The sequence below is a fragment of the Lynx canadensis genome, chromosome A3 (assembly GCF_007474595.2).
Source record: "Lynx canadensis isolate LIC74 chromosome A3, mLynCan4.pri.v2, whole genome shotgun sequence".
Taxonomy (NCBI): Eukaryota; Metazoa; Chordata; class Mammalia; order Carnivora; family Felidae; genus Lynx; species Lynx canadensis.
The window spans coordinates 112156649-112180698 of record NC_044305.1 but is presented as its reverse complement, the minus strand read 5'-3'; positions in this window follow the sequence as shown (position 1 = coordinate 112180698).

Here is a 24050-nt window from a genome sequence, read left to right as displayed (position 1 = left end):
AATCAAAAGGGAGAACAGAAACATTAGTGATAAGCAATCAACATTGATGTGGTTTCATTTTCAGCTAGGCCCCTTAAGTCTGTCCAGCATTTATAGATACACTTCCCCCTGAAATCCTTAAATTTGCTGCTAGGCTGATGAGCTAGGAAGAAGAGAGAGCTGGTATGCCATACTTACACGAGTAAGGCATAGTTCTCGTCATCACTGAACACGTATAATATAGCCACAGACACCTCAGGAATGATTGAGAAAAGAATAGATTTTATTTCATAGAAAAAGTCATTTTAATGGAAACCCTGACACCCAACTTCATAATGAAACTAATACCAAAATTAAGTCTGTAGACTTGAAAGAGCGTCCAGGATCATATTTATATTGGGTTGAATGAAAGAAAAAAAGACTACTTTTTGGAACTACAAAATGATATTGTGCGTGTTGAAGAGTTTGTTGAGGTGTGGCAAAGAAGTATAACTTCTCCTTTACTTACATAAAACCGTGATGTCTCCTCCCTCAGAATATTTAAGGAATGCATGCATATTTTGTCACTTCACTGTAGAATGAAAATAACTCAAGTGGGAGACTGTATAACAAAATGAGTAAGAGAAGGAGGTGAGGATTTATATAAAATAGCTGCTATCAAAGGCAAAACTTAATGATTAGGACTTCCCATGCTAGAAAAATAAAAGTTAAGATGGGTAATTATGTGAGGGATAAAGAGGCTGTTACAATTAAAAATATATGTAATAATCCAGTCTTTGATGATGATCTCATATTAAGGATCACTCTTCTCTAAGTTCAAAAGAAGTTCATTTATACCCAATAATAACTAATTCATGTTCTGGGACACCATGAATTTTAAAATAAATGTTTTAAATGGGCTGAGATAAGTTTTTGGAAAATGTAATACTTAATGAGATTTATTAATAGATAGATGCTGTTTTGGAAATAGCCCTAAATTTTTGCTACAGGAGTATATTCGTCTTCTGTACACATAGCACATACTTTGTACTTCTGTTATAGAAAAAGTCACTGAGCTTGATGAACCAAGGATTTGTCCTAGTGGGTTGTCTATCTTTTTATTGGAACGTGTAATTTAGGAAATGTTTGCAGTGGTGATGCTCAGTATGCTGAGATATGTAAAATGTAAAGAGCATTTATGCCCTCTAGCTGCACGCACCCGTGCTTACTCTTCTCCCTGTCCATGGCTGGCTCCTGGCTGACCACTGGATGGAAAGGTTTAGGGATAAATATGTGCTAGTTGAGCATAGCTTTCTGGATTCATTTTTTAGTCATCTTCAGAGGAAAAAGGAAAGGCCTTTCTTTCCTTCCCAGAAAGATGGTGACTGTACTTGTGGTGTACACTGAGTAGGGTATGGAATTGTTGAATCTAGTTATATACCTGAAACTAATATAGCATTATATGCTACTTATACTTCAGAAAGAAAAAAAGGAAGGAAGGAAGGAAGGAAGGAAGGAAGGAAAAGAAACAAAGAGAAGGGAAGGGAAGGAAGAAAAGAGAAAGAAACTGAAGTAACCCATTTCTGTGCAAGACCAAAGCTCCTAGATGAAGAGTACACTTTTAAAGAGCAATTTCACACATCAGGCTTTGTTGTACAACTAAACACAGATGTGAAAATATTTTTTGACATTGCATGTGGAAATTTTCTGATAGACATGACTGTTTTTTTAAGAAATATGTGAAAATAAAAAAATTATCTTTATATCTGTTTGTTTTGATCTTGTTTGTACATACCTAGTTCTTTAAATGCAGACAGTCATATTACAGTTTAATTCACGTATCTATATTTACTGAGTATCTTACAATGGCAGGCAATATTCTACATCCTTTTAGACATGCAAGCATTCTCACCTGTCACAATTATAATCTACTGAGAATGAGATTAGGAATTTTAAGGGTGATGATCAACCCTTTCCAGTGAGACAAAAATAGGTTTATCCCTGCTTACCCTACACTATCCAGGGATTAGCTGGGGCAAATGAATCATCCACCGTGTTGTTGTGAAGGAAAGTGATAGGTGCCTATCACTTTTTCCTGGTATCTCATGTGTTACCTCGTTAATCTGCGATAGAAGTTTCTTGAAGTTTACAGTTTCTATAAGAATGTAGAATGCATGAGGCATCCAAGTTAGTGTAATAGGCTTCTTGTTAGAGAATTAAGTAGATAGATAAGACCTTGTACCTATCTTTCACATGTCACACATTGACAAACTAAGGTTTGCAAGAACATGATAGCGTCAACAATTGGTTCTCTTCCCTGTTGCTCCTTTGTTTTGCTACATGAATGCCTGAATTTGATGTATCATATAATATTTATAACCATTCCCTAAGATATCCTTGACTTGAGTATTGCAACTGCATTTAAAGTGGATTTAGTTATTTGTGTCGTTAAGGGGCACTATTGCCTTTTTTCACTGAAAACCCAGCAGACCTCTGAATCCCTGCCTTACTTTTCACATAGTGACACTTAGACCTCTTGGGCCATAAGCAGAAGATAGGTTTGTATGATATAGTTTACATGAGGGTTTCATTTTAACTCAGTATTTTTACTTGCCACACTGGCTCATCAGCACTAACAAATGGTGGGACCTAGCAAACCTGAGGAGAACTGAAGCCCTGAAAAGATGTTTCCTGTCTCATTGACAACAGGCCGGTTTCCTGGTGATTGAGACTAAGCTCTGGTCAGACTTTCTTACCTAATACTCAGTACTATCCAGATTAGGAACTTTTTCATGGTAGGGAGAGTGTTATATTTAATTCGTGATTCCACTGTCCAGCACAGCTTTGCATAGACCTAGATATTTGCTAAGAATCCATAAAATCCAACTCTAGGCTTTAATTTCAACTTGGGCAGGAAACCTGTAATGATCACTTACCTTTGTGTGATATGTATTCTGCACTGGGTCAGTCATGTTTACTTAGGTTACTCTTGCTGGGTTTTGATCCACATTTCCCTGGAAACTGACCCCTGAGGCTCAGGTATTCTTAGGTCTTCAGGGTTTGAGTCACCCACCTGTTGATTCCTTGCTCTTCATCTGGGCTCTGAGTATTTACCTCAGTGACTTAATATTTGGATACAAAGCTCTATATCCATGTATACCCCAAAGATATCTTTGATTTATGTCGTGCTGTTAAAATCAAAATGGATTTATTAATTTGTTCCTAGAAGGACATTGTTCCTTTGTTTACTTAGTAACAGAATTCTTGCTATTTACTCCTATATCATCCTAAGCCCATATTCATCAAAGAACTTTGAAGCAGGAATGGCCTTAATAATAACTCACCCCTGCAAGCACCTCTTTTATTGAGACAAAGAAAGGTTCTGAGACCTCGAGAGATAGCAGTTTCGCAATTTCAGCAAGTAGGTTAGAAGTATAGCTAAGGATCTCTTTCTCCGCATATACTTGGCTTCCTCTATTCCTTCAGAATGGTCATCTGTGTCTTAGGCCTTGCTAGCATTTCTATTTCTCAGATGCAAAAACTCATTTGATTGCCTCAACTAAGCTGAGACAACAGGCATCAGTCAGCACAGTTCAGGCAAACCACGATGAATGATCATTTCATACAGGTACCTCAAACTCAGCATGGAACACAGAAGTAATTTTTTTCCAATCTTATCTGCCTCTTGTATTCTCTACATTATTTGGTGCTGGTACCAAAACCATCTAGGTATCCAAGTGAGAAATCTGAAAGTCATCTCTGGCTCCCTTTCATCGTTCACCTGTGTGTCTTCACCCAATTCCTCCAGTTCCACCTCCTGAATATCACTTGAATGTATCTGTTTCTCTATATATTTACAGTGAGCTAATGAATATGGCTTATAAAATATTGAGAAATAGAAATTCATGTAAATGTAAGAAGTTATTTTTTGTCAATTTAATTTCATTTGAAACCTGTATTTTCAGATGCATTATGTTAACTCATGACCTTCTGAGGAGCCTCAGCCTATTTGGGGGAACTTCGGTCTCCCATCAGCCTGGCTCTATCAGATTTTCATGGTCAGGTGATTGTCTATATCTGCATACAGCCTTTTCTCCCCTACTTGTCCAACATCATCTAGATAGGTAAAGGGAATTGAAAACAGCTAGCTTGATATAGAGAAAAAAATGCAGTTTCTCCCAGTGGGCTTTCTGATATTTTGTTTGCCTGCCTCTCTTGTCTTCCTAAGGAGTCTTGGACTCCTTGCCTAGATTGCTCTTTCCAGAATGTAGTTTTCATTATGCAACAGGGACATACAGTGACTCCTGTTTCCTCCCATCTAAACTCTGTCGTTGTCCTCTCGTGTTCAAGCCCCTCAGAGGCTGGTTTCCCGCACCTGTGCAGTCATATATTCCAGTATATCTCAGCGCATACAATTCGCTCCAGGCCAGTAGCCCTATATGTTTTCCTGGGCCCATGACATTCTTATTTCTACCCTATGGGCTTTGCACTTGCAACCTACTGCTCCTGCATATCTAGATGATTTTCTTGGCATTTGAAAAATCTCATTCATTTCTCAAGAATCAACTCAAGTAACTCAGTCTTTAGAAAGCATGCTGGAGAACTTGAAGCCAAATCAATTTCTCCTGTCTCTGAACTCCCATAAATGTTTACTCAGGCAGCTTATTGTAGATGGAAAAACATGAGCCTTGTGTTAGAGATTCCTGGATTTTAATACTGTCTCTGACACTTATTAGCTGTGGGAAGATTATTCTATACATCAAATCCCTCATGTGCAGAATAATGTGTAACTCATAGCCTTGGTTCCAAAATAAATGGTCTATTTTTTAAAATTACTATCTCTCTTAAGAACTTTTTGCGTATATATTCCGATTCTTTGGTGAGATTCAGTGAATTCAGTGGTTGATGGGTTGATTGAAATCCAACCAGATACATAGTCTACACATTCCAAATGTAAGCCACATGAAGTGTTTTAATTTAAGCAATGGTGCCTATATAGCTAAATTCAGTTTCTCTTAAAAATGCTAATTTCTCATAATCCTTTGCATTAATTATCCAATACTTCATCTCCTACATTATCCTTTTTCCTAGCTGTGTTTTCCTGTTCCTATTTTTAACTTTCAACATTGTTTGGTCATCCTAGTTTACCAAGTATGACCAATCTAAATGTAAAATATTTTTGATATTTGAATACTACCAATTATAGGATTCTCCCTATCATAGAATGAGAAACACAAACAGCTGAAATCCAATCATAGCATTTGTCATATATAGCTTTTCCTAAATCAAGTCACATTTCACAATTTTTAGTTCAGCTTCTATTAGGGCAATTGCTGTCGAGGGAAGAAATACCAATACTGTAACTGATTTGAAGATACCTTATTTTGGTAGTATTGGAAACTCTGGGATTTCTGAATCAGTGTTTATGAAGATGCTATTATCCACCACTGTGGCAATTCTATATAAACTGCGTGACTGGGCTAGTACTTATCCCTAGGCAGCCATGGTCAGAAAAAGGAGATTGAGTGAGCACTGCCTGATGTTGGCATGAATGAGTGTGTGTGGGTGTGTGGCTGTGTGTGTTTTCTGTGACATGAATCATTGTCTAAGAAAGAAGAATCTGCTACAGGAAATAATAAAATTTTGCATCAATGAAAGATAGAAAAAAAAGCAACCAAAATCCTTATGGTTACAAAAATAATAACAAAACAAGCATCTCAGATTCCCTGTTCTAGTTCTGGGGCTTCTCCCAGGAGAGGCAATTATTATTTGTATTGATTTTAGTTTGCAATCCTGCTCTCTAATGTGCCAATGGATAGCCCCAAACTAGTAAATAATTACATATTATACAAAAATACTGTGTCTTTTTACTGTAAGCTTCACAGCCCCAGAGCAAATTAATCTTCTCACTGTATGCTCTGTTACCTGCAGTAAATACATCACAAAATATAGCAGAAAGGGAAAATAAAATCTTTTTGATCACCAGAGGAAAACTGTCAACAAACAAGTCTGATTACTATTAAGTAAGTGTTGAGGTTTATCTGTGTTCCCACATCCAGAAAATACACAATAGGTAAGTAGCCTTCAGTTTATCTATATGTACATTTCTGTTCTATAAAGAACTTTATTAGCAAATGAAGTAATTAGAAAGGAGGAAAAGTAACACAGAAGCTGCATTATTCCTTTCTTTGCTTTTTATCAGCAATAATAATATTGACCAAAATGGCTCCGATTTTCTAGCACAAGATCTAAAACTGCAATTTCTCTTTGTCCATTTTTTTTCTCTCCTTTGATTACAAAGCAGAGTTTCTTCTTTTATCCAAAGCTAGTCTCTGCCCCTACCCCACCTTTCCTTTATTCTGTTCTCCATTCCCTCTCGTGTCAAGTGTGTTCCCAAGCTACCCCCATCTTCGCATGGTAATTTGCCTCCCCTTTCCCCACCTACCTGAGTCTTCCTTAGTCTTCTCCATCTTGGCCAGTGGCACTAACATCTACTTAGCCCCCCAATCCCAAACCAGGGAGCCATTCTTGATTCATCACTTTTCACCATCTCCCAGCATCCAAACCATGCCAAAAAGTTTTTTTTTTTTTCAAAGAATATCTCAAAACTGTCCAGTTCCCCATCATTTCCTATCATAATTCTAGACTAAGGCATCGATCTCTCTCACCTGTGCTTTATTGTTTCCCTAATATTAAGGCTTTATATCACAGCCAGAGGAATGTTTTAAAAATATAAATCAAGTCACATTACTCCCTTCATGCAAGCTCTTAAAAATCTAATACAACCCACACTTGTTACTATGGTTCTTCCAGGGCATCTTGGTTCTATGTGATCTAGCCCAGCCTCTGCTCATCCTCAGTTCACATCAGACCTCCCTTGTTCATTTCCCCTTAGCCATGCTGGTCTTTTTCCTTCCATGGAACGGGCCAGTAATGCTGCAGGTGACACTTTGGGTCTTGACACGTCGTGTATTTACTGCATTCAAAGCTGTTCCCCAGCTTTTCATAGACCATCCTTTCTCCTCCTCTAGCTCAGTGTCACCTCCCTAGACAGACTTTACCAGATACTATTTTCAAAATTAGTCCTTCCATAGCCATCCACTGTTACTCTCAATTATGTCCCCCTGCTTTGTTTCCTTTATGGAACTTGTTAAAAATTGAAATGATCTAGTTTTACTATTTGATTACTCATTTATTGGCTGTCTGCTCCCACTTGAATGTAAGCCCCAGGAGAGAAGGGAACTTGTCTTTTTTGTTCCTAGTGTGTCTTTAGTGCCCAGAATAGTACTTGGTACACTCAGAACTCCAGGCTCTGGTATGAATGGCACCCTCTAGAGCTTTTCAACATGGCATACCTGAGTACATGTCTCTTTGATTGATCTAGTATAATTTTTTTTTGCATCTGCTTTGGGTTTGTACTCCAGCTGAATCTTTTCTTTATTTTAGTTTTACCAGGATAATGAACTTACCATTGTATAGACAGAGCCACAAGAGGTCTGCATAATTCCCATGGATACCTTTTTAAAATCTGAAAAGTCAACACCCTAAGAGATAGAGTGAATTTGAAAAGAATGACTAATTCCTATGAAGTTATTAGATCTACACAGTTAGAGCCAGAGAAACAACAAAAAAATTCAATTCAATGATGGAGTAGCCTAGGTGGAAGGTTGCAAAGTTATGTTAAAAAAAATGGCAGAATGAGGTAAGGATGTGACTCAAGCATAGGAAAATGGGTCACATTACCAGCCTCCTTCTTTAATTTAAAGGACTCTAAGATAAAGTGCCTAAAAGTGCCTGAAACTCAGCCCGACAGTTGGGATTATGAAAAAAATCACTCTAGATATTTTTAGCTCCTGACCTTATATTCCTGGCTGACATTACAGGTCCTTATATGACCCTACCCCTTGAAGATGTATAGGGTAATGTAGTTGTTTCCTTAACATCCTTAACCATAGGAAGATTTAGAATTAAACATACAAATTAAAAAAAAAATTTACATTTATTTATTTTTGAGAGACTGAGTGAGACTGTGCACAAGTTGGGGAGGGGCAGAGAAAGAAGGAGACACAGAATCTGAAGCAGGCTCCAGGCTCTGAGCAAGCTGTCAGCACAGAACCTGACACAGGGCTCGAACTCACGAACCACGAGATCATGACCTGAGCTGAAGTCGGACACTCAACAGACTACGCCACCCAGGTGCCCCAAACATACAAATTTTTGATAGAATCATACCTAAATCATTAATATTTTTGTGCTAAGAAAAATTTTGTCCAAATTTGGTATTTTACCTAATTGTAATATTAAAGAGAATTTAGCTTTTTCAAGTAAAAACTTAACCTTGTTTGTGATTCTAATTTAAAATTCATCATTGAATAATTGCTTTAAACTTGCAGTTTACTAAGATTAGGTATTATATTGGGAAACAAGATAATTTAAGAATCACCATACTTACAGTTTTAATTCTGTTGGTTTTATAAAAAAACATAAGGGGAAATTTTTTAGGTTAGCCAAAGTACTTAAACAGGAAATGAAATATATTAAATTTATAAATGCAATTTAAAATATTGATGGTGTGAAGTTTGTGAGACCATTGTTAAAATTTTCTAGAAATATAAATAAAAAAATAGCGCCTGAGTGGTTCAGTCAGTTAAGCATCTGACTCTTGATCTCAGTCCTGGTCTTGATTGCAGGGTCGTTATTGCAAGCCCTGTATTAGGCTCCATACTGGGCATGAAGCCTACTTTAAAAAAAGAGAGGAAAAAAGAGAGAGAGAGAGGGAGAAAGAAAGGAAGAAAGAAAGAAAAGAGAATAAAAATATATATTGGATCTAAAGAGTAAGGGCAAGGGCAAAATGGGGTTTTCACTTTTGGAGCAAACCACTAAATAATATCTTTGGACCCTAAAAATTACCCTCAAGACATTAAGTCTAGTGAACTGTATGGCAAAAAAGAGATTTACACTGATCGGAGAGTTTCTTTTAATTATAAAGACTCGTTGGAGCCAAAATAAATCACATTGTTAGGTTGTTAGGTGTATCAGACAGTGAGAAGTAGGTATAATAAGAGATTCTTAGTTTGAGTCTTAGCCCTCAAGTTTTGTTCACTGTTATAGTATTGTCTGCCCTCAAGTAGCCTATATACAAGTAGAAAGTTTCCAAGTTTATCTACAGCGTCTCTCATGAACAACTCACTGTCAAAAATAGTGAGCCCCTCTTTCATTCTCCCAGGAAACTTAGAAGGTTGGTACTGTTATTCCCATTTTTTAAAAAAATATTTAATTGAAGCAAACATACATGTTATCTCCATTTTTAGATAATTTAAAATAATTAACTCATTTACCTCGTCATATAGCTAGAAAGTGGTGAAATCAGGATTTGAACTCAAGACTTTATATCTCTGAAGCTCTTGTTCTTTTCACTTTACTCAGTTTGCTAATGAGTTAATGTGTTAAAGTCAGGGTTGCTACAAATATGATCAGCCTTTATTGCACGACAATGCCTTGACCTTGTAGTGTCAACTACTAGACACTCAGGTAGGTAGATGGGTCCACTTTTCTAGGATGAAAGAATGAGAATAATAGAAATGACTTTTATCTTCACTCAAATTATGTCAACTGGGCAGATGCTTAAGCAGTTTATTTGATGGATTTGCTTTCTGTTTGTTTTAATTTACTTTTAATTTAATTTTTTAAATTTTTTTAGAGAGAGGGAGAGAAAGAGAGTGCACGAGCAGGGGAGAGGGGCAGAAGGAGAGAATCTTAAGCAGGCTCCACATTAGCAGGCTCCACATCCAATGTGGAGCCTGACGCGGAGCTTGATTCCATGACCCTGGGATCATGACCTGAGCTGAAATCAAGAGTTGGATGCTAAACTGACTGAGCCACCCAGGTGCCCCTTGTTAAATTTTTTAAACAAAGAATACAATCACTATACCATGACAATGATACGTAAAATTGTGATGACAATTTTAAGCTCAGAAACTTCTATAAATCCTGTGATATTGTAGTAGAGAATTTCGGTAGTTTTTACTATTTCACAGATAAACTGGCTAAGGGATGTGTGTGTGTGTGTGTGTGTGTGTGTGTACATGTATGTGTGTTTTCCAGTCTGCTGTGAAACCTGTAGTAGCAAGAAAATGTGAGGTTGGCATTCAGTCTGTGTAGATTTGGATGCTGGCCTTTGTTTGGAACAGGGCAAAGACTAATTGGCATTTTCAAGGTTTTACTGGTTGGGTCCTGACCTGTTGAAGAGTGTCAGCTGTATGCCTGATGTTTTTCCAGAGCTGCAGGATGAGACTGATTAGATTTTCAGCCTTCACTTATTCTATTTCAATTATGAATAATGAATAATGGATTTTTATTAATATAATGACAAAAGCCAAAGCCCAGATCATTTGTGTTGGACTCACAGTGGCCCTCAAGTCCTAAGTTGGGAAGTCACTTACGTGGGTCAGCTTACCTGAGTTTTCTGGTCACAGCACCTCAGGGTAATGAAGCTAACATTAAGATCAACATAGAAGATGGTCCTGTCGACTAGTCATATTGAGTCTGTCTGGCCAATGGCCCCTAAACATGTTATTTCTCTAGAAGAGCAAAGGAGTCATTTCTTATTTTTAGTCTGGCTTCTGTTTTACATAGTGATAGTGTTAGCATTACATGAAGCTGGGAGACATGAATAATGACAGAGGTGACAGAAACTTTTAAGGAATGGGACAGGATGGTGCCACCAATGTTCCAATAGGCCACATCTGGGAACCAGTATGTTTAGTGGATAAGTACACAGATTCTATCACCACATTACCTGAATTCAGCCACTTACTAGCTATATGACCTTTTAATATAAATATAAGCTGTACTATAAAATGTATATATTGCTGAGTTGATCTGTTTACAGTAAATTTACTATCAAACATGATTCCTGATTTACTTTATTTGTATATTAGTTTGGGTTAGTATTTACCCTCCTGACAAGGATTATTTCAATAAGGGGAAAAGAAAAAATATATATGTGTATATACATATGTTAGGTGATTTAGAGGAACTGGTTGTTTAATATTTGCATACTGTAATATAGAATTATATTTTTATACTAAATAATAGAGTAGGAAAACACGCATTTTTGTCTCTGGGTTATCACTTACACATATGTTGTACAAGGCTACTTCTTCGTCCAAATGAATAGTCTCCCGAATGGCATCCTCCTCACCCAGGAACTTATCAGAAATCTCAGGCCACACTCTAGAGCTACGGCCTCAGAAACACTGATTATAGAGCTAGATTATCTGGATTTTGACAAGATCTGTGGGTGATTTATGTGTTGATTTTTATCCACTCAGAACAATCATCCTCTCAAGCAAGAATGTTCAAAGTGAGGTAAATACAAGACAATCCATTGGAGTATGGGAGGAAAATACTGAAATTTTTACATACTTATTTTGTCCTATTTTATATTTTTGTATGTATATTGTAATATCCAAAATTTGTGTGTATATGTGTATATATACATAAACATTTACAAACAAAACATAAATATACAAACATGTATTATATATATGTTTAAATAATTAACTATATATTGGGTGGATTTTTTTAAACCAAGATATAGGTTTATTTATTAAAAAAATTTTAATGTTTATTTACTTCTGAGAGAGAGAGAGAGTGAGCGAGCGCATGAGTCAGGGAGGGGCAGAGAGAGAGGGAGACACAGAATCTGAAGCAGGCTGCAGGCTCTGAGATGTCAACACAGAACCTGACGCATGGCTCGAACCCATGAACTGCAAGATCATGACCTGAACTGAAGTTAGACACTTAACTGACTGAGCCACCCAGGAGCCCCTAAAACCAAGATGTGGGTTTAAATAGTTTGGACACCATTGTTCTAAAGGACATATGCAGTTAGTTATATTCTGAGCATCACAGTAATCCAAAAGTGAAAAAAGGAAACCAAATGACAGTAAAATTATTCAGCTCATATTTTTTGGTTACAGTTAAATTATAGTTAGATCTCTATGCACTTATATTATAGGCATTCTTACATTGCAAATAGTCAATTGTTATCATAATTAAAGCAATAGTTTATCAAATTAATACAGAATGAGTAATGATCACTGCCCGGACTTTCCCTTCAATTGAAATGAATCACCTATATTTTCCTAAATTCTATTGACTAAAGAAATTCGACAAGATATATTTAGGTAGAAAATTCCAAATGGCTTTTGCTGGCATTAAAAAGCTTCAAATTAAATATAAAAGCAGAATTGGCATTTTTGAAGAGAAAGAAGCTTTCAGTGCAGTTTGCATAATTCTGGGAACGTTATGCAAAATCCGTGCCTCTGTTATTTCTTCCAGTTACATGATGTATCATTTTATTTATTATTACTTGCAGAGGAGGATTGGGGAAGGAAATATATGAATTTCAAATTAATAAATTAGAGTCTTTGCTATTAGCCACATAATTAATAAAACATAGATAGGCTTGAAGGTATGGGATACATTTGAAATATCTGTCCTTGCCTCTCCTTCCACTATTAACATTTATAGTTGAATGTTTACTATAAAAGTGATACCTGCCCATTGATTCCTTCAAATTTCTATTCCATATAAGATTTCCTGAATTATTTTTGTAGTTTCTCAAGAAATTATTCTGGATAAAATAGAAACAAATGAAATGATACTTTCACATGTAAGTGGATTTAGCACTTGGTTAAACGACTTAAGGAATTGATTCTTGTTATAAAATCCAGAAAGCAATTAAAGAAGACATAAATAAATTCATATATCCACATTCCTGGATAGATATGCAATATTATTAAGAATTATTTTCTCCCAATTTATAAGTTCTTTTAAAAAAAATTTTTTTTAATGTTTATTCTTGAGAGAGTGTGCAAGCTGGGGAGGGTCAGAGAGAGAGGGAGACACAGAGTTAGAAGTAGGCTCCAAGCTCTGAGTGGTCAGCACAGAGCCTAAAGAGGGGCTCAAACTCATGAAATATGAGAACATGACCTAAGCTGAAGTTGGACACTCAACTGACTGAGCCACCCAGGTACCCCCCACCCCAATTTATAAGTTCTGAAAGAAAATTCTATAACATTAGGGAAAGACTTTGTTCTTTAACCATGAGAACAAGTGGCTGCCAGAACTGGTTTACACAAGTTCAGTGGATCAGTGACAGGGAGACAGACACACGGGGGTGAATGCCACATGGTAAGGGAGAGAGATTAGAGGTAAGTAGCTTCCAGCCAAAGAATGCCCAGGACTGCTGGTGATTGCCTCCTGAGTCTAGAAGAGACATGGAATGATTCTACCAAATCTCAAAGGAAGCGGGGATCTATCGACCCCTTGATTTCACACTTTTACTTTGAGAACTGGGACAGAATACATTTCTGTTGTTTTAACCATCCCAGATAGTGGTAATTTTTTTACAGCAGCCCTAATAAACTAATGCACCTGGGTTTTAGTATTTCACAAACTTGAGATTAGAAAAAATACAGTTACCTTTAAAAATTTTTTAAATGTACCATTGTCTTTTCATTTCAGGTATTGAGTGGTAGTCTCATCATCTTTTATGTTTCAATGCAATTCCATTCAAAATCCCAGCAGACTTTTTAGTAGAAATTGACAAGCTGAATTTAAATTTTATATGGGAATACAAAGAACCTAGAATTTGAATGTGGTATTGGGATAAATATTTTTAAATAGATAAAAGAAACAGAACAGAGGGTACAGAAATAGACCCACATTTATATAGTCACTTGATTTGAGGCAAAAATGCCAAGGCACTAAATGTGAAAAAAGCAGACTACCCTATTATCTAGCAGTATCGTTCCTGATTCCTAAATATTTACCCAAAATAAATGAAAACATACGCCCACAAAAAGATACATAAATTTTACAGCATTTTTATTCCTACTAACCAAAAACTGAGGAGGGGAGAATTTCCCCCAACAGGTAAATGGATAAATGAGATGTGCTGTTTTCATACAGTGAAATAATATTCAGCAAACAAAATGAATGGACTGCTGATATTCATGGATAAATCTTACAGACGTCGTGTTGAATGAAAGAAGTTAGATACAAAACTGTTCTGTGATTTCACTTGTATAAAGATTTAAAGCAGTCAAACCTAATTTATGGTGATTAAAATTATATCAGTGGTTGCTTGATACAGAGGTGAGTTTGAGTATTGATTGCAAAGAGGTGACAGATGTTCTCTATCTTGATTGGGGATGTAGTTACCTATATATTCAGCATATACATTTGTCAGAACTAATATATTAAACAGTACACTTAAAATTCTGTTTTATTGGATGTACATTATAGCTCAGAAAAGTTAAAAAAAACTGGAGAGGGGTCATTTGTAATTTTCCTCTGTTAAAATGTAATATAGGGGCACCTGGGTGGCTCAGTTGGCTAAACCTCTGACTTCAGCTCAGGTTATAATCTCATGGTTTGTCAGGTCTGCTGCGAGCACAGCCCTCTTTGGATCCTTTGTTTCCCTCTCTTTCTGCCCCTCTCCCACTCATTCTCTCTCTCTCTCTCTCTCTTTCCCTCTTTCTCTCTCAAAAGTAAGTAAACATTTAAGAAAATTAATATTTGATACAATTAATTTAGACGGGCTTAGCCAGAATTTTCTAAATGAAATATATTGAATGTGACTAAACCAGAATGCAACACACACAGTAAGTCTAATTATTTTATGTAACCCTTGTTTTAGGTTTGTGTGTGTCTGTGTATGCTTTCATGAAACAGTAAAATATATTTCTTATTGTAAATCACAGCACAAAATATTGGAAATACCCTGCCTTAGGGCACTATATCAATCCAGTCCTATTTGATATTTATCATCGATCTGGATGAAAGTACATAATCTTTCTCCTGTTTACCATAAACACCAAGCTGTCAGGAATAGAATGCATTGATGGTCAATAATTTAATTTTTTAGGTATGGTTACCCAGTTTGAGTGAAAGTATAAGGAATTGCACATACACACTCTGCTGATGGAAAAAGTACTAAAACCAGTTTGGGAAGTTTTGACTGACATGCATTCAAGCTCACTGTTTCTTTGCTCAGCTGTGTCCAGTCTACTGGTGAGCCCATCAAAGTAATTAATTTCCACCACAATGTTTTTAATTTCCTTCTAATTCATAGAATTTCAATCTCTCTGCTCACATTACCTATCTTTTCTTGCATGTTCTCCACGTTTTCTGTTAGAGCTCTTGCATATTAATCATGGTTATTTTAAATTCCTGGTCCAATAAATTCCCAAACCTCTGTCGTTATCTAAATTTCTTGTTGCTTCTCTGTCTCTGCAGATGGTGTTTTTACTTGACCTTTAGCATAGCTCCTAATGTTTTGTTAAAAGCTAGGCATGATACATTGAGTAATAGTGGCTGAGGTAAATAGGCCTTTAGTGGGAGGGTTTATATTAATCTGGCTAGGACGTTGGCTATCTTTAATGTTTGGTGTAATTGTAAATATTGGAGGCTTCAATTTCCTTTGTTTTCTTGTGTTTTGGGTTTTTTTTCTCTTTGGTATTTTTGGGTTTCCCTAGAGACTTTTTTTTTAAATTTATTTATTTAGTTTGAAAGAATTAGAGCATGAGGGGGAGGGGCAGAAAGAAAGGGAGAGAATCCCAAGCAGGCTCCAGGATACAGGGCTCAAACCCAGGAACCCATGAGATCGTGACCTGAGCTTTTATTTATTTATTTGTTTGTTTAAGTTTATTAATTTATTTTGAGAGGGAGAGAAAGCACAAGCCAGGGAGAGACAGAGAGAAAGGGAGAGAATCCATACTGTCTGCACAGAACCCAGCATGGTGCTCCAACCCACGAACCATGAAATCATAACTTCAGCCAAAATCCAAAATCAAGAGTTGAACGTTTAATCGACTGAGCCACCCAGGCACCCTGAGACTTCTTTTTAAATAGAACCTGTGCCTTCCAGTTCTTTTATCTGGAATCCTCTGTTAGGACATGACACCAAAGCCCTGTTGCTGTCATGGTAAGGTTTAGGGGGAGGAGATGCATTCTACGATCATATGATGTTAGTGTTTCAGCAAGCCTCCCTCTCACACTTCAGGTGGGCTGTTCCCAGCCAATGACTAAGCAGGGCAGAGATAAGGTAGACCCTTTTCTGGGAAATGAAGGACTTCTCTGAAAGTGATTTTGGATCAAGGATTTCCACTAGTTTTGTCAGACTTTCATGGAGCAGCCTTCAGACTCTTCCACTCAGCCTCCCTCCCTTCCCTTTCTCCTTCACAAGTGCAGGATAAGCATGGGCTCTGACAGCTGTCCTGGTCTCCCTCAGGTCCCTTTCCATTTCTCTTCACAGGGCATTTCCTCTAATAAATCTCTTGCATGTTTAATCTTGTTTTGGCATATGCTTCTCAGAGGACCTGGACGAATACATCTTTTATATTAAAATACAAAGATGAATTACAGAGTGCTAATGGGTTTTTAAGACCAAACATCAAAATCCAAAATCAGTTTGTACTTTTCGTTGGGCGTTTCACACTTTAATTGAAGACCCTTGGAATTAAAGATTTCTTCTCTCTGCTGAAGGTACCATATTAAGAAAAGTTTTAATGCACTGTGCTGGTCTAACCAGTAGGTTCTCATCAAATGCTCATGAAGTAATACAGTACTCCTTTTAACTAACTCAGTTCTAAAAAGAGCTTCTACAAAATACATAATATCTAAATTACCTTCCTCCTACTTACTAATGTTCTCTCTTTGTCTCTTGTACAGCATACTGATGGACTCAACAAGACTTAAGTGGAGCTAATGTGAAATGATAGTCTCTGAGGTTCTGGCTACAGTTCTTGTTATCAATAAGCAAGCAATCACTTAGCATGTGCTCTGCTGGGAATCGTTTTGATCAATTTAAAAGATTAGATTAACTTAATTGAAGAGACTAATTTCTCCTGCTAATGAGATCAGTTTCAAATACCAGGGTGTCACTATTTAGCTTCTTTAACATTGAATAATATTTATTATAAAAGAGTTCCAATCCTATGTAACTTACCAACCGTTACCCGTTTAACCCTGAGGAGTTGCATCTCATTCTAGAATTCAGAGGCATTGTATCTCTATCTTGATCTTCCATTTCTGTCATTAGCTCTGGTCCTGGGTGCATTTCTCATCATTTTGGCATAGATAAGTGAGGATTATTATTAGAAAAGTCCAAAAGTGATAAAGTAATTTCTGTGTTTAACACACATTTGATTTGCCAACCCTTCATAAACTAAACACTAGATCAAAAATTTTATGATGAATTTAGATTACTCACACTTTTGCTTTCTTTGAATGTTTTCTAGGCATGAACCAGGTGGTAGACAATTAAAAGTTTATGGAGATTCTTCGTAGGTTCTTAATAAGAATTGAGTAGGTTGACCTTTAGATAGATAGAATTGTATCTATTTTTCAGATATTAAAAACAAAAAAATGTACATTAGAACTAATTTGTGTTTTGAACAATTATAATTTTAAGGTAGTCCAGAGATATTATTAAAGTCTACCTATTCATTAAAATGACATCATATTAATTAATTGTATAAATGTTTTCCTGGAAAATGATGAGGATGAAATCATTTCTTTCAATCAGGAAATTTTAAATTTCAATTATTATTTCCAGATATTGTTATCTGGAAGATTCAAGTGTGGTCAACTAAAGGGAAGTGCCGAAGGAAAAAAAAATATATTTTAAAAATAGAATTGGTGCCATCAAAATGGCTTCAAAGTATGTGAAAAATCATAGCAAATTACTGAAGCTTTAAGGAATTGGTCCAATTGTGGGAAAATGATGGCTAGGCAAGGAGGATTATTATACCACCAGACGGGAGCTATTTTATATGTGCCTTTCTGGTATTTCCATTTTTAACTTTTAGAGAAATACGGTACTGGTTTAAATATTTTAATACTGTCACTATCTTTAATCAATAATTATTTTTAAGAAATGTTATGTATCTGTTTATATCAAAAGATTATTGTATTTTTGAGATTTTTTAAAACCACTTTTAGGTTGTGAACATTTTCCAAGAACTGCATGTCCTCTTTTGTAATGAAAATCATTAAGTAAATGTAATTAGTAGATATTTACCGTAAGTTCTACTTTCTGGAATGTGTATCTATTCTTTTCACTAGACTGTATTGTTGTAAGGTATTCAAGATAAGAAGCCAATGCCTGCCTCTTTGTCATAGATTAGAGAGGAGTGAGCATTGGCTTAAAATGAGTGTGGAAATGCCCTGCAAGGAAGAAAAAGGCTTTCTTTCAACTTAAACAGTAAAAGAACACAATTACTTTATAGGGCCTGGAATGTAAAAAACACGTGAGTCATTTCATATTGCTGCACAGATTAGGGTTTATGGCGACAGCCATATCGAGTCTCCAAGATATAGGCCAGTGTGGAAAGCCAATGTGAGTGCTGTGTTTGCTCCACCGGTAAAAGGAACGTATGCTTTGTTCTTTAATGAACAGAATGCCTATAGAACTGTTCTGTGGTCTAAGTGAAATTTTGCATGAAAATCATTTTGCTGAAGAGCCGGCGAAGTCATTTTGGGTGTTAATAGGGAAAAGTAGTATTGAGATTAAAAAGATTTAACCATGTTGCATTTTATTTCAGTGATTACTTTCTTAACCATTTTTAGCTAAACCTGCCAGCGTAGTATCTGTAATTATGGCATGTATTAAAACCAGCCAAGCTGTTAAGTACACACTCGGATGTATAGCTGCAGCTCTAATATATCACTCAATCATTTTCCATTATACCATGCAACATTAGTCACCATTACTGCAGTGTGCAACCCTGATAAACACTTCATGCTAAAGGAGAAAATGTCGGGAATACTGCCTAATGTTTTGTTTTGTTTTGTTTTTTTTAATCTCTGAGTCTACATTATGTTTCTCATGTGGTTCTCCCTGCTTCAATTCATCGGGTTCCCTTTGTTAAATTTGTACAAATTCTTAACATAAAAGTATCCCCACATGTCTATGGTGTAATTAGGTTGTAATTCTAAGCAGAGGGTCTAGTGACATTTAAGAGCAAACAGAGGAGCCAATGGGATACCGCTGACTCTTGGGGATTTAGAAAGGGAAGAGAACTGATTTATGGGAGTCTGAGAGCTGATTATTTTAGGCACAACTACTTAGGAAATAAAAACTTCCTTAGTTCTTGTCCCCTCTGTTTCTCTCAGTTCAATTTTTATATCACTACTGTTCAATAGCTAGCTCTTTAGTTCACAGTGGTTAAAATAAATTTCTTAGTGGCAGTTTGCTTTGTTCAGAATGTCTATGTCCAACTCTAGAAGAGTATTGCATTAGTGCTTCTAGATTTTAATCTCAACATCTCTTTCTCTAAAAGATCCTATGGGTTTTTTTTTCAAGAAGTAACATTTTTCTTTTAATTTTTTTTTTAAATTTTAGAGAGAGGGAGAGAAAGCATGCACAAGCAGGGGAGGGTGGCAGAAGGGGAGAGAGAGAAAGAGAGAGAGAGAGAGAGAGAGAGAGAGAGAATCTCAATCTCAAACCGGCTCCACACCCAGCACTGCACTGCACAGAGCCCTATGTGGGATTAGATCCCACGACTTTGAGATCAGGACCTGAGCCGAAACCAAGAGTTGGATGCTTCACTGACTGAACCACCCAGACTTACCAAAGGTCCCATAAGTTTTAAGCATTGAAAACTTTGGGCGTGGCAAACAGAACTCCTTATGTTAAGTTCAGGTGATGGTATTTGCTGACTTCACCCGAGCCGACTCATGCCTGAGGTTTTAAAAAGCATACAAAACCATTTATTTGTCATGCAAAAGGAACGTAGATCACAAACTAAATGACAGAGAAAGGGAGTCAACGTTTCAGGTGTGCAGAGAGAAGTGACCCTTGCAGTTCCTGCACAAGAGGGCACCCAGTTAGTTCCAGCCCTGGACCAAGAACCTCTGCTACTGCTACCGCGCGGGGGAGCCACCTGCTGCTCGGCGCCCTTTGTTTCCACCACAGAGACGTGGCCCCTCCTTTGTGCAGAGCCTACGTGTGTCCTATACCCCTTGCCCCCACCCCTGGGCATCCTGTTCAAGAGTGGGGCCTCCTTGTGAACTTACTGCCCTTTCAGAGGGTGGCCTTTTGTGGGCGTCTCTGCCCTCTGGCCTTAGGCCCACGGGACTCCCGCAGTGCTCCCCTTTCCCGGGAGCGGCACCTGGGCGTCATTGAGCTCAGGTGTTCCAGGTCTTTATCAGGATGCACGTCTGTCCCACTCGCCCCCAGCGTGTTTTAGCAGCTTCCTGTTTCTGCTTTGCTGCGTCCAGGCCACAGTGGAAGCGAGGTTAGTGCCTTCTGAGAAGTTTTGTGGGGGTTTCTCTCCCGCCCCTTCCGCGGAGCCGCCGCCAGCCACCACTTCATAGCCGGTCAGCAGTGTTGGCAGAGGCTGTTTCAAAACTAGAGGGGAAATTCGGTTTTCAGTAGTGTTGCTGCATTGATCTCTGTGGTTTCATAGCAAGTCAGACTGCTTGGGCACAGCAAGGAAGCGGTCTCCAAAGAACCATTTTTCCCTGAAAGTGAGTCACCTATCAGAGTATCTGACCATGCCTACAGCGTGGAATCAGGAATTTCATTTTATATTTTCATTCTATGGATAAGGATCTGAAGAAAAGGAGACTTGCCAAAGGCATTTAAGCTGGGTCCTGTAGGAGAGCTTGGATATAAAAACTTCCTTTCAAATTTACCACCAGCCTGTGAATCTCTGGGTTTAGGTCCATTCTGCGTTTCTAGTGCTGTTTTCCTGAATTCCAAATGCCTTTCCCTTCCCCTCTGCCAGTTCAAATGCTACCTAACCTGAGCTCTGCTTCCTCCATTAGAATTTTATCAATGAGGTCAGTTTATTTCTTTTTAAGGATCTCTTTTGCTTTGAGTGCGATACAAACTTTATTCAACTTAATTGTACAGGACTCATCATTAAAATGCATATTCTGACCTAGTACATTGTACTTCTGCGTTCCTGACCAAATCCCAAGTGAAGACCATGCTCGTGGTCCCTGGACAGTTCTACGCTGCACGTGGTACTCACTCACTGATGCCTAAGTACCTATTGTGGAGAATAGCTGTGTGGGCATCACCCACAACCAGTTGTAAAATGCCAATTCCAGGGAATTTTACTTAATTGCATCTGATGAAACAATTTCCAGGGTAGGGTCATAGCATCTGTTTCTTCACTAAGACTTCAGATTATTCTAAGTTCCAGCCACTAAGTCTCGTTCAGCGTCCATATTTTGCTGACAACCTGAGTTCCACGGGTGTCAAGAGAGAAGCGCAAAGATAGCAGACAGCATGTATAATATTAGGAGTTAACAGGGAGTTACCCACCCCCCTCCCTTTTAAAAACTTACTAGTATGAATTGAAACTCAAGTGTTAGTCTCTCTAGACGTTTTTCTCATCTGTAAAATGGAGATAGTAATCCCTAGCTCACAAGATGTGTATTAGGGTTTTGGGGAATAATAAAGGTTAGATGTCTAGGCCATAGCAGGTAGCGAATTTATTGTGATGGGGCTATTATTTCCTTTTTATGTATATTCTCTTCTAAACTAGATGACAAATCATTTGAGGGCAGGGATTAAGGAATTGCTGTCCTTTTTGATCCAACCTGTTGCTAGCACAGAGCTGAGAACAGAGTAAATGCTCAGTAGATGTTTATTGACATGGCTCAAAATAGACTTCCTCTTGGCCTTTTAATATTTGGTCTCCCATATCAAATTAGCTGGTGTCGGGTGATTCTCTTCTTGGACCCTGACCCAAAGGCAACTGAACTTAATATTCCTGTCCTGAGCAGCTGTTCCCTGTCCATAGTAAATTGATCTAACCCTGGATTAAGCCATATCCGTGGAAGATCAGAAGGTTGGGTCAACTCAAAGGACAATCTAAGATTCAGATCTATTTCATCTGGGGTTTCAGACTCAAAATTTAATCATGCTTCAAACTGAACTTCTAGATCAACCTACCTATAACCTGACTAGTGTGGATTACTCTGGAATAGAGGTGAGCTGATATTAATGAAATAATGGCCTCACCACAAAACCTTGCCCTTATTTGTTTACTCCCCTCACTGCATCACTAGACCATTAATACCTTGAAGGCAGAGTGTGTCTTTTATCTGCAGATCCTCAGTAGCATCACAGTATAAGGTACATGGTGATTTCATGGGGTGACTCTAGACCTCTGCACCGTTTTTGGGTTGGAATGAGAGAAAATGTAACCTGACCTGATGTTAATCAGGCTTCTGTTCAGAAGTTAAATTAACTTTTTGCAATCAAGTCATTTGCCTTTGATTTTTCCCTGTAATCCTGTGCATGTGTCCCTACTGCAATACTTCTGAGCTAAGTCATCCTGAGTAATTTCAATAGTGATAAGAGCTATTGATTTATTATTTGTCACGTACTATGCAAAGTGTTTGACAAATACTCTGGTTCAAATACCATAACCTTGTGAGAGAGACATCTCCATCTCCTAGATGAAGATCCTAAGGCCCAATAAGTTTTCCAAAGTCAAGGATTTAAACCTGTGCCTGCCTGAGTCTAAAGCTGTGCTCTTCATCATTCCCATCTACAGCTGCCATATGCTCTCATTTTAAAATTTGACTTGGGAATGGAGCAAATCTTTTAATATTACATGTAATAGAGACATGAATAATTTTCATCATAAATTGTTAACATCTACATTTAAGATAATATATAATCATTCCTAACCAATAGACACCAAAGTGAGTTTGGCCGAGTGGAATTTGTAAAAGACCTTGACATCCGGGGAGTAGGAAGTAGCCTTGGGCAAGTTTCACAGCTTCACTATATTTCAGCATTTGCCCATAGAATGAGAAGGATATTGGGGCGCCTGGGTGGCGTAGTCGGTTAAGCGTCCGACTTCAGCCAGGTCACGATCTCGTGGTCCGTGAGTTCGAGCCCCGTGTCAGGCTCTGGGCTGATGGCTCAAGCCTGGAGCCTGTTTCCGATTCTGTGTCTCCCTCTCTCTCTGCCCCTCCCCTGCTCGTGCTCTGTCTCTCTCTGTCCCAAAAATAAATAAAAACGTTGAAAAAAAATTAAAAAAAAAAAAAAGAATGAGAAGGATATTGACTGCAGGTTGTGCTAGGATTGGAGATCAGTAAATACCTGGGGTCGTGCCTTCCATGTAGGGCACTCCCCCCATCCTCCTACTCTCTACCTGGATATCCTGCAAGTTCTTTCAGCTCAAGATTTCCCAACCAATGGCATTGGTTACTTTAATTTTTTTTTTTCCTGCTAATTTGGTGATAGGCATGTGCCAAATTTTATTTAAAGCTTCTTCCAAGGAAGGGGAAACCTAAGAAGATTAATTCAGAATCCCCTCTTAGTTGGGACATTTTACTAAAGGAAAAAAGAATGACCAGATAACGCTAGTTAGACTAGATAGAAGAAAAATACCTGGTCAGTGTCCTCACTCTTGACTGACCATTAACTAGATGAGTGGGTAACAAGTTTCCCAGAAACCATTAGCATTTATCAGAAAATTACTTAAGCATGTTACAGGGTATGCTAATTTTTCTCCAGGCGGTGACTGGGTATTTCATGAGAAAGGTTCTGTCTTCTAAGAGAATGTTTATCTCCTTCTCTATTAATGACCTCCTACTTTTTTGGGATGTCTCCTCCCAGACTGTGGTCTCTTAACTAACCATCCTACCTTTAGCCTTTGTTGCTTCAACTCATTTTCTATAATCAAAATTAACTTTCTAAAATACCAATCTCATAACACCAGTTATGAGTTTAAAAGCTGTCCATTGTCTGGTCATTGATATCTAAAGTCCTTAACTTGCTCCTTCACAACTTGTTTTCCTCTTCCTGCATAGATGCAGCTTCGATGGCTCTTTTTAATGAAGGTTTTCTTCGATTTGTAGGAACAGATGAGCCCTTTACTAAATATCTTTAAGGACCTGACATACCCAGGTGTCATTATTTATGCTTTCTTCTTCTTTTCCTTTTTGGAAAACTTGATTCATTCTTAAAGACTTAGATTCATTCTTAAAGACTGGTATTAAGTAATACCAGTTCTCTGATGCACTTTTCCTGATATCTCACTGGGATC